Raw genomic sequence first — 12,500 nt, 5'->3', positions numbered from 1 at the left:
ACCTACCAACCAACCAACCCACTGACCGACCAACCAACCTACCAACCAACCAACGAACTGCAACAAACCAACTAACCGACCCACTGATTGACCAACTGACTGTTTAACCAATCGGTCCAATCGACCAACCCACCAATCAACCAACCAACTAACTGACTGACCGACCAACCAACCAACCAACCAATCAACTAACCGGCCGACTGACCGATCATCTAATCGTCCAAACGACCAACTAACCAACCAACTGACCAACCAACTGACCAATCAACCAACCAACCAACCAACCACTAATCAACCAACCAACTGATCGACTGTGACCAACCGACCAACCATCCAACACACTGATTGACCAACTGACCGATCGCACAATCTGTTCAACTGACTAACCAACCGACCGATCAACCAGCCAACCAACCAACCAACCAATCAACTAACTGACCAACCAACCAACCAATAAACAAACCAACCGACAGACCGACCAACATCTCACTGACCAACCGGCCAATCAACTAACCAAACAACCAACCAATCAACCAACTGACCTACCAACCAACCAACCGACTGACCAATAACCAACTGATCAACCAATTGACTAACCAACCACTGGCTAGCTAATTAACTAACCAACCAACTAAAAATAAACTAACTAACTAATCAACCAATCAACCAACCAAACAACCAATCAACCGATGGACCAACAACCAACTGACCAACTGACAGACCGACCAATCAACCGATCAACCAACAACCAACTGACCAACTGACCAACCAACCAACCAACTGACCAATCAACAGATGGACAGACCAACTGACCAATCAACCAATCAACTAGCTAGTTAACTAACTAACCAACCAATCAACTAAAAATAAACAAACTAACTGACTAACTAATTAACCAATTGACCAACTGACCAACCAACCTACCTAACTAACTAACTAACTAACTAACTAACTAACTAACTAACTAACTAACTAACTAACTAACTAACTAACTAACTAACTAACTAACTAACTAACTAACCAACTAACCAAATAACTATCCATCCATCTAATGTCCGAGCTGAATGACAAATGAAGATGAACTGTTTCTCATCATATTCATAATTCTCATCACAAGACCAACTGATCATATCTGTAATGCACAATATCTCCACTCTTCCTCATTCCAGTCTATTTTAGGTGCTTTTAGGAGAAATGACTAAGGGAGGGGAAAAAACGCTAAAGAAACCAAATATATTTATACTGCCTATTAGGAATCAATACACAAATAAATAGACCTATCATTTTCCAGCGATCACTATCTCAGCGTTCTGTTACTGTAATTATTTACAGTAATACTGCTGCGCTACTGAATTACACTAATGAAAGTCATCTTTAAGGGTCAGGAGCAGCAGAATGTGAATCTGCTGTGTTTTTACAGCTCAAGCGTACAGATTCGACTATGGTTGGAGGAGTGACGCTGCTCTCCTCTGCTCTTTTCTGCATCTTCTCATGTAATTGTCATTTCTGTATTCAATGAGCCATGTCTTGAAGCGTCTGAGCTCTGGGAGTATTACAGGTGATTAGGTTAATCACTTTTGCTGACGGAGACTCATAATTACTGCACCGCTCCTGCAAAGAAGGTGAAGAATTCAATGATCTTCAGTCCCGAACAACCTTGACTAAGAGTTGCAGACAAATCCAAAGCAAAAGCTACATGTGTTTGTTTACACAGAGACACTGTTGTTCTCACTTTTAATAGTATTTTGTAAAGGTTTTGCTTCTTCTAATTGTATTACTCTAACAAAATGAGGCAGTAATAGTCATTCGTTAAGAATAGATCATTAAAATGTGGTGATGTCAGTGGTCATTACCTGCTTGTTGTCAAACTATTTCAAAACTGTAACAAGAGGCACTTCAATCATAACCTAATGTTAAAACAGCTTTCATAACATTATTGATCAATATGTGGACCGTTTGGATTGTCGGAAACTATGGAAATTGTTAAATAAAAAACATCATTAAACCACTATTTTTTACATCCCTCAAAATGGTCTATACAGATATTTATGTTATATTTACAACACAGGCTCATTCTGAAAATGTAGCCCCACCGACGTTTCTGGAGACCGCGATTTACATAGCCAGAGGTACGTATGGCCGCATTTCGTTTTTTCGAGCGAACGCTAAGGGACGGTGTGACGCCGCTCCTCTTCTACGTGCTCGCCGGCTGGCGGCTCACCTCCGTGTGGAGGGCTTTCCCACCGCAACCAGTTTGTCTGCTTAGCTTGTAGTGTTACATTGGCGGAGTTTGAGTCGGGGGAAGAGCGGTTCCAGAAATCAGGTAAGATGAAAAACAGAATCCAAAAAATAAAAGCGAAAGAGTTTGTGACGGGGCGAGAATGCAGCGAAATCCGAAAACGCGGTCAAAATCGGACGAGGGATTTTACTTTTTTTTTCTGGACAGCTTTTGTAAATCGTCGCTTGGGTTAAGGGAAGGAGGAAGATGATGGAGGAGGGTGGCTGGGTCGGCCGATTGGCCAATTTGCCGGCCCCCGGTCTATTGTTCAGTCATTAAGTCAGTCAGCCTCCGGCGGCTTTTGATGCGAGAACAGCGCAGGCGCAAACGGCGCACGCTCCGGAGAGGCCTTCGAGACGCGAAAAAGCACGCACAGCGGCCTCTCGCGGATTCGCGAAAACAAAAACTGCACAAATACGTACCTCCCGGGATGTATTTCGTGGCTTCCAGAAACATCCATGGGGCTACGTTTTCACAATGAATCTGGGTTGTATATTTAATTATATTGAAAATTCCAACCCATGCTTATTGGGAATACGTGTGTAAAGCGCAAAATATGTTGCTCTGGCAACATTTGCTTGCAACTTGTGTTGCCAAATCTACCAGAAGCCTATGTGCATAATGCTCATAATACTATGCATAATACAGTGGTCCCTCGTCAATCGCGGGAGTTCCGTTCGAATAATAACCCGCAATAGGTGATATCGAAGAAGTCAGCTTTATTTTTTACAATTATTATAGATGTTTAGGGCTGTAAAACCCCTCACTACACACTTTATACACTTTTCTCAGACAGGCATTGACATTTTCATACTTTTCTCTCTTTCTCTCTCGTTTAAACACTCTCAAAGCTCAAATCTTCGTAGAAAATAAGTGAGTATTACAGAATAAAACCAAAGATCAAAACCTGTTTTCAATTTATTTTAATTTAATTTAATTAATTTAATTTAATTTTATTTTATTTTATTTTATTTTATTTTATTATTTAATTTAATTTAATTTAATTTAATTTAATTTAATTTAATTTAATTTAATTTAATTTAATGATTTCATTTAATTAATTTTATTCACCTTTATTTGAATAGCGCTTTTACAATGTAGATTGTGTGAAAGTAGCTACACATTTTCAGGCGCAAACATTCATCGTTGTCAGCAAAAGGTTTGTAAAGCGTTTTAGTTTTTGTGTGAATAATGCTGGCTCCAGTGTAATGTTCTTTATCCGGCAGTCACTGATCCACAAAGCTAAGAGTCCCAGACTCACACACCAGAGTCCCGCACTCACATGTTATTTAAAATGAAATAATTTGTGCTTTGTGGTGAAGCAGAAATATGAACAGTGTGCTGAGTTGTAGCTGGGCACTGCAGACAGTTGCCGGTGTGCGTACCCAGATATAAATCTGTTAGCAATTCTAAAATACATGACACTGCGTGGCACGGCATATCCAGTGTGTGCCCCCCTTCACAATGGTCTTGCTGCGGACAGTTACAACCCTTTTTGCATCCTTGTTGAAACATACCCCGCTATCAATTGAAGATTTATGTTAATTTGGCAAGCTGAACACATCCTGTACTGAACAGAAGACACGGAGGAGATTGATTGACAATGGTCTACAGCCAATCAGGACACAGAACACAATGGACTGTAAAAAAAAAAAAAAAGCATGTCAAATTGCACAAAAATAAATCCATGAAACTGCGAGCCCACGAAAGGGGAACCGCGATATAGCGAGGGATCACTGCACTCAATTCAATTATTCTTTGTTTCTATATTGCTTTAATAATTTAGATTGTGTCAAATATACGACCCAGCCATCACCCTCTTCCCTAAACCCAACTCAAAGTGTTTTCAAATAAAAAAAGAACTTACTTTCACCATGATTTCACATTGCTTTTTTGTTTTTACCTGGTTGCTGTAATCGTTATTTGATGGACTCCATACGAGGTGAGCTACCAAGCAAACTGACCAATCTGGAAAAGCCATTAATATCGAGATACGTGAATGCATTCGATTATATATCACAGATGCATTTAAATCATTTTTGTAGCATTTATTTGGTGCGGCACGAACAACGATTGAAGCTCTTGATTTTTTCCGGAATACATTGTGAGAAGATCATTTGTCACCAAGAATTCACTGTAGTGCGATATATAACGCACACTGCCTACTCTCTGACTGACCTTGCAGAATGAATAGAAAGTCACTTCTGCTGGCAAAGCATCTTGGCACAGCGGCGACAGCATCTTCAGCGAGAGGCCATTCGTTTTTCAGTTAAAACACCCATGACTGGTTGACCAGAATCAAACCTTTGCCTGCCGAGGTCAGTTTTTAATATTTTTAATATTTAACTCATTTATAATAACTGATACAGTTTAATTTGTTATTTGACACCACCACAAGAACAGCTTCAATCGTTCTCTACCAATACATAATATTAAAACAAAATATCTGAAAATGATCCAAAAATTGTATTTAACACTACTTTGAAATGTGGTTCGAGTCTCAGCCGGGTCAGTTGGCATTTCTGTGTGGAGTTTGCATGTTCTCCCTGTGATCACATGGGTTTCCTTTGGGTGCTCCGGTTTCCCCCAGAGTCCAAAAACATGTGGTATAGGTGAATTGGGAAGGCTAAATTGTCCGCAGTGTGTTTGTGTGTGTGAATGAGTGTGATTGGATGTTTCCCAGTGATGGGTTGCAGCTGGAAGAGCATCAGCTGAGTAAAACATATGCTGGATAGGTTGGTGTTCCATTCCTCTGACGACCCTGGATTAATAAAGGAACTAAGCCAAAAGGAAAATGGATGGATGGATGAATGAATGAATGAATGAATGAATGAATGAATGAATGAATGAATGAATGAATGAATGAATGAATAACCGTGAGCATCTGTACATGTTTCTGTCTGACACTGAGATTGAAGGTGTTGAAGCCACCAGACGCCATTCCTGCTATTATTGTCTACACAGGTGTGTTGAGTTTCAGTCGATGTAAGAGCTGAGCTTAAGGACACGAGTCTCTAAAATGAAGCTCATGAGCAGCTTTTACACTCATTTGGCCCAAACTAGACTCAATTCCAGCCATGCAGGTCTCTGCAGGTCTCCAGTGCTCGTCTGAATCATTAATGCAGATGCAACCTTGACTACAACCGGCAGATGTTTACCAAGCTAATGACTACAGCCTGACCAATATGGGTTTTTAATGGCAAATGACAATACCAATATCTAGGGAGTATGGCGGAAAACAGCTGATAAAAGGCTGGTAAATGAAAGCAAATGCAGACAGGATATTGGACTGAAATACAGCTCATTCTTCCTACTTTAACATTTTCTACTACCTTTATATGTGAGTGTCTATGTATGTGTACACACAAACACATCCTTTTTGAAAATGAATGCTTTTTATCCAATGTTTAGAGAATATAGGCAATAGTTATTGCTGAATATAAACAAAACAGTTTAATATAAACAATAGAGAGTAACAAGAGTTATATTCATTATTCATTATATTAAGTGTCGGGTCACCTATAATTAACAATAGATAATAAAATATAAAAGTTAATACATTTAGATTTAAATTTCATTTAATATTTTTTTATAAATTTTATTGAAATTTCATGTATTATTTTCACTATATAAATATTAGAGTAAAATGCTGTCAATTAAACAAGATCAGCTAATAATTTACTATAACACTAAACAAGCTTAAAACTAACAACTGATTTGTATTTATAAGTCTCTAGACTTGCTGTAATAATTTGTTTGTTTTGCACGTAAATCTAATTTGCAATAGATGTTTGTGTGTGTGTGTGTGTGTGTATGCATCCGTACGTGTTCTATATACTAAATACTACTAATTCTATGGCTACTACAACAACAACTACTACTACTACTACTACTACTACTACTAATAATAATAATAATAATAATAATAATCATAATAAAAATAATGATAATAATAATAATAACAAGAATAATAATTTAAATATGATAATCATAATAATAATAATAAAAATAATAACAATAATAAATAATAATAATAACAATAACAATAATTTAAATATAATAATAATAATAATAATAATAAAAAAAATAATAATAATAAATGAATGGATGAATAAATATTATTATTATTATTAATAATAATAAAATAATAATAATAATAATAATAATAATAATAATAATTTATTTTATTTTATTTTTTTTTTTATTTATTTTTTTATTCATTAAGATGAATAAATGAAAAAAACAGATAAACACATGAATGAATGTATCACATGAATCAATTAATTATTTAATTAATTATTAAATAATTAATACAGATTAGTTATTTGATTGATTAATTGATAAATATAAATAATAATAATAATAAAAAATATAATAATAATAATAATAATAAATATAACAACAATAATAATAATAATAATAATAAATTAATAACAAAACAATAACAAAACAATAACAAAAAATGAACGAATAATTAATAATGAACTAATTAATAACAACATATCAAAAACAATATTAACAATAAACTACTACTACTACTACTACTACTAATAATAATAATAATAATAATAATAATAATAAATTAATTGATTTTTTAACAACAACCACTAAAATAAACAAATAAGTAAATAAATAAATAAATAAATAAATAAATAAATAAATAAATAAATAAATAAATAAATAAATGATGTTTATTGTGCAGCAGATGTGTTGTAAGAGATGTAGAGGCTGTAAAGTGCTCACTGAAGACGTTTCTGCAGAGTCATTCAGCAGTGAGAAACGCATTTGCTCCGCTTGCAGGACATCAGTTCTGCTTGTCATCATCAATAGTGGCCCATTTCCGCAAATCAGGCCGGATTGCTTTCATACAGTATCAGTTGCAAACACTACTAAAAGTCTATTCTCAAATGGACACGATCCAAACAAAAGCCAACTCTGACATTAATCCAGCTAACAACTATATGTTTTGATGTCATTTCCATTAAAATTCCCAGAAAGCTACCTGCTAACCAGGAAAGGCACTCAAATTCGCACCAAAGAGCTATAGTCTGCAAAAATATGATCATCAACAGATGTACTGCACACTGGGAAAAATGCTAGGTTGCAAAATATGAACAAAACCAACTGCTGGGTTAATTAACAAGAGCAAATTTAACCTAGAATTGGGAAATTTGGGTTTGTCCATAGATTTTACCCAACATTAGATTGAAATAACCCAGCATTTTTAGAGTGCACATGTATGACACAACTAAATACAAGCTTCACATATTCAGTTGTAAACTGTGAGGCTCCTATTTGCATTCATTGTAAATGCTTCACAGTTAAGGTGTTGCATAAATGCTCAGTCTCAGCTAAACCCAAGGCTTTTCTCAATGGCCGCTGCTTCTGTTTATGCTGCATATACAGTAAATATATATATATATATTGTAAGGTACATAATGACACTTATTTATTGATGTTTACAGATGGCATAGAGTGCAGGAAAAGCGGTTTATGAATATTTGATCATGTGATTCCTGCAATATTTACTAGAAGTCCCCCTGAGACGTAACCAAAAATACTGTTAATATATACAATACTATACTATACTATACTATACTATACTATACTATACTATACTATACTATACTATACTATAATAAACTATACTGTACCAAACTATACTATACCAAACCAAACCAAACTTTACTATACTATACTATACTATACTATACTATACTATACTATACTATACTATACTATACTATGCTACACTAACCGTTCACTTTATTAGGCACACCTGTCCAACTGCTCGTTAATGCAAATTTCTAATCAGCCATATGGCAGCAACTCAATGCGTTTAGGCTTGTACACATGGTCAAGACCATTAGTACCAACTGAGCATCGTGTCAACACCACAGCCAACCTGAGCATTGTTGCTGACCATGTCCATCCCTTTATGACCAAAGTGTGCCCATCTTTTGATGGCTATTTTCAGCAGGATAACGCACCATGTCATAAAGCGTGAATCATCTCAGACTAGTTTCCTGAACATGACAATGAGTTCACTGTACTCAAATGGCCTTCACAGTCACGAGATCTCAATCCAATAGAGCACCTTTGGGAACGAGAGATTCGCATCATGCATGTGGAGCCGACAAATCTGCAGCAACTGCATGATGCTAGCATGTAAATATGGAGCAAAATCTCAAAGGTATATTTCCAGCACCTGGTTGAATCTCTGCAACAAAGGATTAAGGCACTTGTGAAGGCAAAAGGAGGTCCAACCCAATACCGGTAAGGTGTACCTAATAAAGTGGCCGGTGAGGTATATATTTTTTTAACATTGGTTATTGGACACATAGTATACATGTAAACAAACTTAAAATAAAATAATTCAATAACAATTATACAGTATATTTTAATAAAATAAAATCTAATATAATATATATGATAATATAATAAATTTGATATATAATACTATAATTTTATTATTTCATAATATTTTTATAACGTATAGTAATATTTTTTATTTAGGTTAATGGTTGCATGATATGCATATAAACAAACATGTATGCAACTATTAATTTTTTTTTTACAATTTCAATTGTATTGATTTCAATTGTTAAGACACTGACATTTCTATAAGCATTCCCAGTAGTGCGAGTGCTCCCTTTCCCTTATTCTCCCTTTCACTCAAAATCAGCCCTGAAATGCCTTAGTCAGCAAATGATCTCAGGATGATCCGCTTCTCAAACGTGATGTATTGCAGTGTAAACCCTATAAAACCTGAACTTACACTGCAGTCCTGACCTCAGTTCTGCTCTGAAGATCAGCCCGCGGGACGTCCCATCCTTCGCTTTGTCAATGACTGGATCGATTTCTCCACTCGGATTCTGAGCACATCCGCTTTAATCCCCGCTCGGAGACTGGAGCTGTGAAAAGCAGGAGAAAAGCAGAAGAATGAGGGAGAAATGAGTGTCGGTTCAGATAAGGGGATGTCGGGATGGAGAGCTCTTCATACCTCACTATATCTCTCTCTACACACACATATGTAAAATATAAATACTGCATGAATCAAATCAATATGTTGAAATGAGTAAGAATATAAGTGCATATATAGTGCTGAATTACATTTGAATGATTGAATGAATGAGAGATAGTAAAATGAAAACAATAATGATTGAATAAATGAATGAACGATTGAGATTAAAATGAATGAATTAATGAATCAACTAATTAATCAATTAATTAATTAATTAATTAATTATTAAAAAAGAATGATAGTAAAAAGAATTGAATGAATGAATGAATGAATAAATGAATGAATGAAAATAATGAATGGATAAATGAATGAAAGCATGAAATAATAAATAAATGAAAGAACAAATGAGAAAAATGAAAGCATGAATAATAGTAAAAATAAAAATAAATTAATAAATGAAAATGTAAATAATGAATGAACTAATGAATGAATGAATGAATTAATGAATGAATGAATGAATGAAAATGCTAGAAAAAAAATGACTGAAATTATTGAAAACGAAAAAAACGAAAAAACGAAAAAACGAAAAAAGAATAAAATTAATATTTTATTATGAGTGTAAAAGAAATGAATGAATGAATGAATGAATGAATGAATGAATGAATGAATGAATGAATGAATGAATGAATGAGAGTAAAAAGCAATGAACAAATTATTAAATGAAGAATGAAACTATTAAAACTAATGAATGGATGAAAGTAAAAGAAAAGATTGATAGTGAAAAAGAATGAATGAATGAATGAATGAATGAATGAATGAATGAATGAATGAATGAATGAATGAATGAATGAATGAATAAATGAATGAATGAATGAATAAATTAATGAAGGAAGCAAGGAAGGAAGGAAGGAAGGAAGGAAGGAAGGAAGGAAGGAAGGAAGGAAGGAAGGAAGGAAGGAAGGAAGGAAGGAAGGAAGGAAACTGAAAATGAATGAAATAATGAATGAATGACTGATTGAGTAAGACAATTTGAATAAATGAATAAATGCATGCATGCATGAATAAAGAGTAATTAATAATTTTAGTAATTAATAATAAGGAATGGTTTAATGAATGAATGAATGAATGAATGAATGAATGAATGAATGAATGAATGAATGAATGAATGAATGAAAAGAAAAGACAGAAACACGTTTAACAAATATAAATTGTTAATAATAAATAGTTCAATCAAATTAGTTTATTACGTTGGTAAAAATATTTATTATATCATGTTTTTTTTTTGTATTTGTAATATGCATAGTTATGTTCTCTAAGCAGAGTTCCTGAGGTCTATAATGATCCTCATATATTGCACTTGGCAGATGATATCTCTAACATGACCACATGCTGGATTCTTGGAGTTAATTATCTTCAACAAGACTCGAGGAAGATCATTTCTGCTGAGGAGGTCAACATGGTTAAACAATGCAATTATCTGGGGTTTATTAATGGTGCTTCCAGCATTAAACTGTGACATGATTCATAACACACAAAGACAAAGCTGTTTATGAATGTTTGTTCATGTGGTCCAGGGACTCAATATCTACTTCAACACCCTTTGTGGAGTACAAAAAAAATCTATAATAAATAAATAGGCGGCACAGTGGTTTAGTGGTTAGCACCGTGGCCTCACAGCAAGAAGGTCGCTGGTTCAAGTCCTGGCCAAGTCAGTTGGAATTATTTTGTGCATGTTCTCCTTGTGTTGGCGTGGGTTTCCTCCAGCACTCCCAGTAGATCAGCAGTTTCTGAAATACTCAGACCAGCCAGTCTGGCACCAACAACCATGCCACGTTCAAAGTCACTTACTTTTCTTCCCCATTCTGATGCTCAGTTTGACCTGCAGCAGATAGTCTTGACCATGTCTACATGCCTAAATGTATTGAGTTGCTGCCATGAGATTGGCTGATAAGAAATTTGCATTAACAAGCAGTTGGACAGGTGTACCTAATAAAGTGGCCGGTGAGTGTATATCCATCCATCATTTCATCTGTTCATCCTCCAGTCCAAGTAATTATCCAACCTTCCATCCACCTATCCATAAATTAATATATTCCTCTGTTTTTCTGTCCAATATATCTATATATTCTCACACCAAAGCACTCTTTATTTGCGCTACACACTTTACTCAAAACTATTTGATAAAATTATAGAACTATTATAAAAAGTGCATTTACATCAAGCAACGATGTATTGATAAAATCCTAAAGCCGTTAGGCTGGCCTAACACGATCTGCGCCTGATTTAGCATTATGTCCATAACAAAGGCCAATAGAGCTCTGCAGTGTTGTGTAAAAATGAAGCTTAAATAACTAATTAAAGCTCCACAGAGGAGCGAGCGATGAATCAGTGAAGCGTCATTATTCCAGAGAGACCAGAGCCACAGGACTCCAGCTCACACGCCGATCTCTTCATAACTGCATATGAATGATGAATGCAGGAGAGAGAGAGAGAGAGAGAGAGAGAGAGAGAGAGAGGGAGAGAGAGGGAGAGAGAGAGACGTCCATTCAACTCTGCAGGACACTGAACTCAGCTCACTCTTGCTCTCACTGAACACTCACCACTGAAGAAAACAGAACACATACATCAGCACAAACACACGTATGCCTGTTCTCAAAATCGAATAATTCTATTACATTTTACATTCATCCATTCATCCACCCAACCTTTATTTATTTATTTATTTATTTATTTATTTATTTATAAATCAATAAATCTGTTCAATTGTTCGTTTGTTCATTCATTCATTCATTTTTATTCTCATCCGTCCATCCATTAATTAATTAATTCATTCATTCATTTGTTCATTTTTATTATCATCCATTGATTAATTCATTCATTTATTCATTCATTAATTTATTCATTCATTCATTCATTCATACATACATTCATTCATTTGTTCATTTTTATTCTCATATATTAATTCATTTATTCATTCATTTATTTATTTATTTATCCATTATTTCATTCATTCATTCATTTACTCATTCATTTGTTCTTTCATTTTTATTCTCATCCATAAATAATTCAGTAATTCATGTATTCATTCATTCATTCAATTATTCATTCATTCATTTATTTGTTCGTTTTTATTCTCATTCATTCATTCATTCATTCATTCATTCATTCATTCATTCATTCATTCATTCATTCATTCATTCATTCACTCATTCATTTATTTATTTATTTATTTATTTATTTATTTATTTATTTATTTAT

The 12,500-nt window shown here is 34.4% G+C and overlaps 1 long non-coding RNA gene across 1 annotated transcript in view; it reads right to left on the bottom strand.

Annotated features, from left to right (window-relative positions):
• The window catches only part of LOC141384360 (uncharacterized), a 185,547-nt gene that overhangs the window by 53,633 nt on the left and 119,414 nt on the right, over positions 1-12,500 (bottom strand). Inside the window, exon 4 of the long non-coding RNA XR_012405378.1 lies at positions 9,057-9,192. This is a non-coding gene — a long non-coding RNA (uncharacterized lncRNA). The remainder of the gene's footprint in view (positions 1-9,056; positions 9,193-12,500) is intronic.

This window comes from Danio rerio, chromosome 1 (assembly GCF_049306965.1).
Source record: "Danio rerio strain Tuebingen ecotype United States chromosome 1, GRCz12tu, whole genome shotgun sequence".
Classification (NCBI taxonomy): domain Eukaryota; kingdom Metazoa; phylum Chordata; class Actinopteri; order Cypriniformes; family Danionidae; genus Danio; species Danio rerio.
This window is presented reverse-complemented; position numbering and strand designations above follow the sequence as displayed.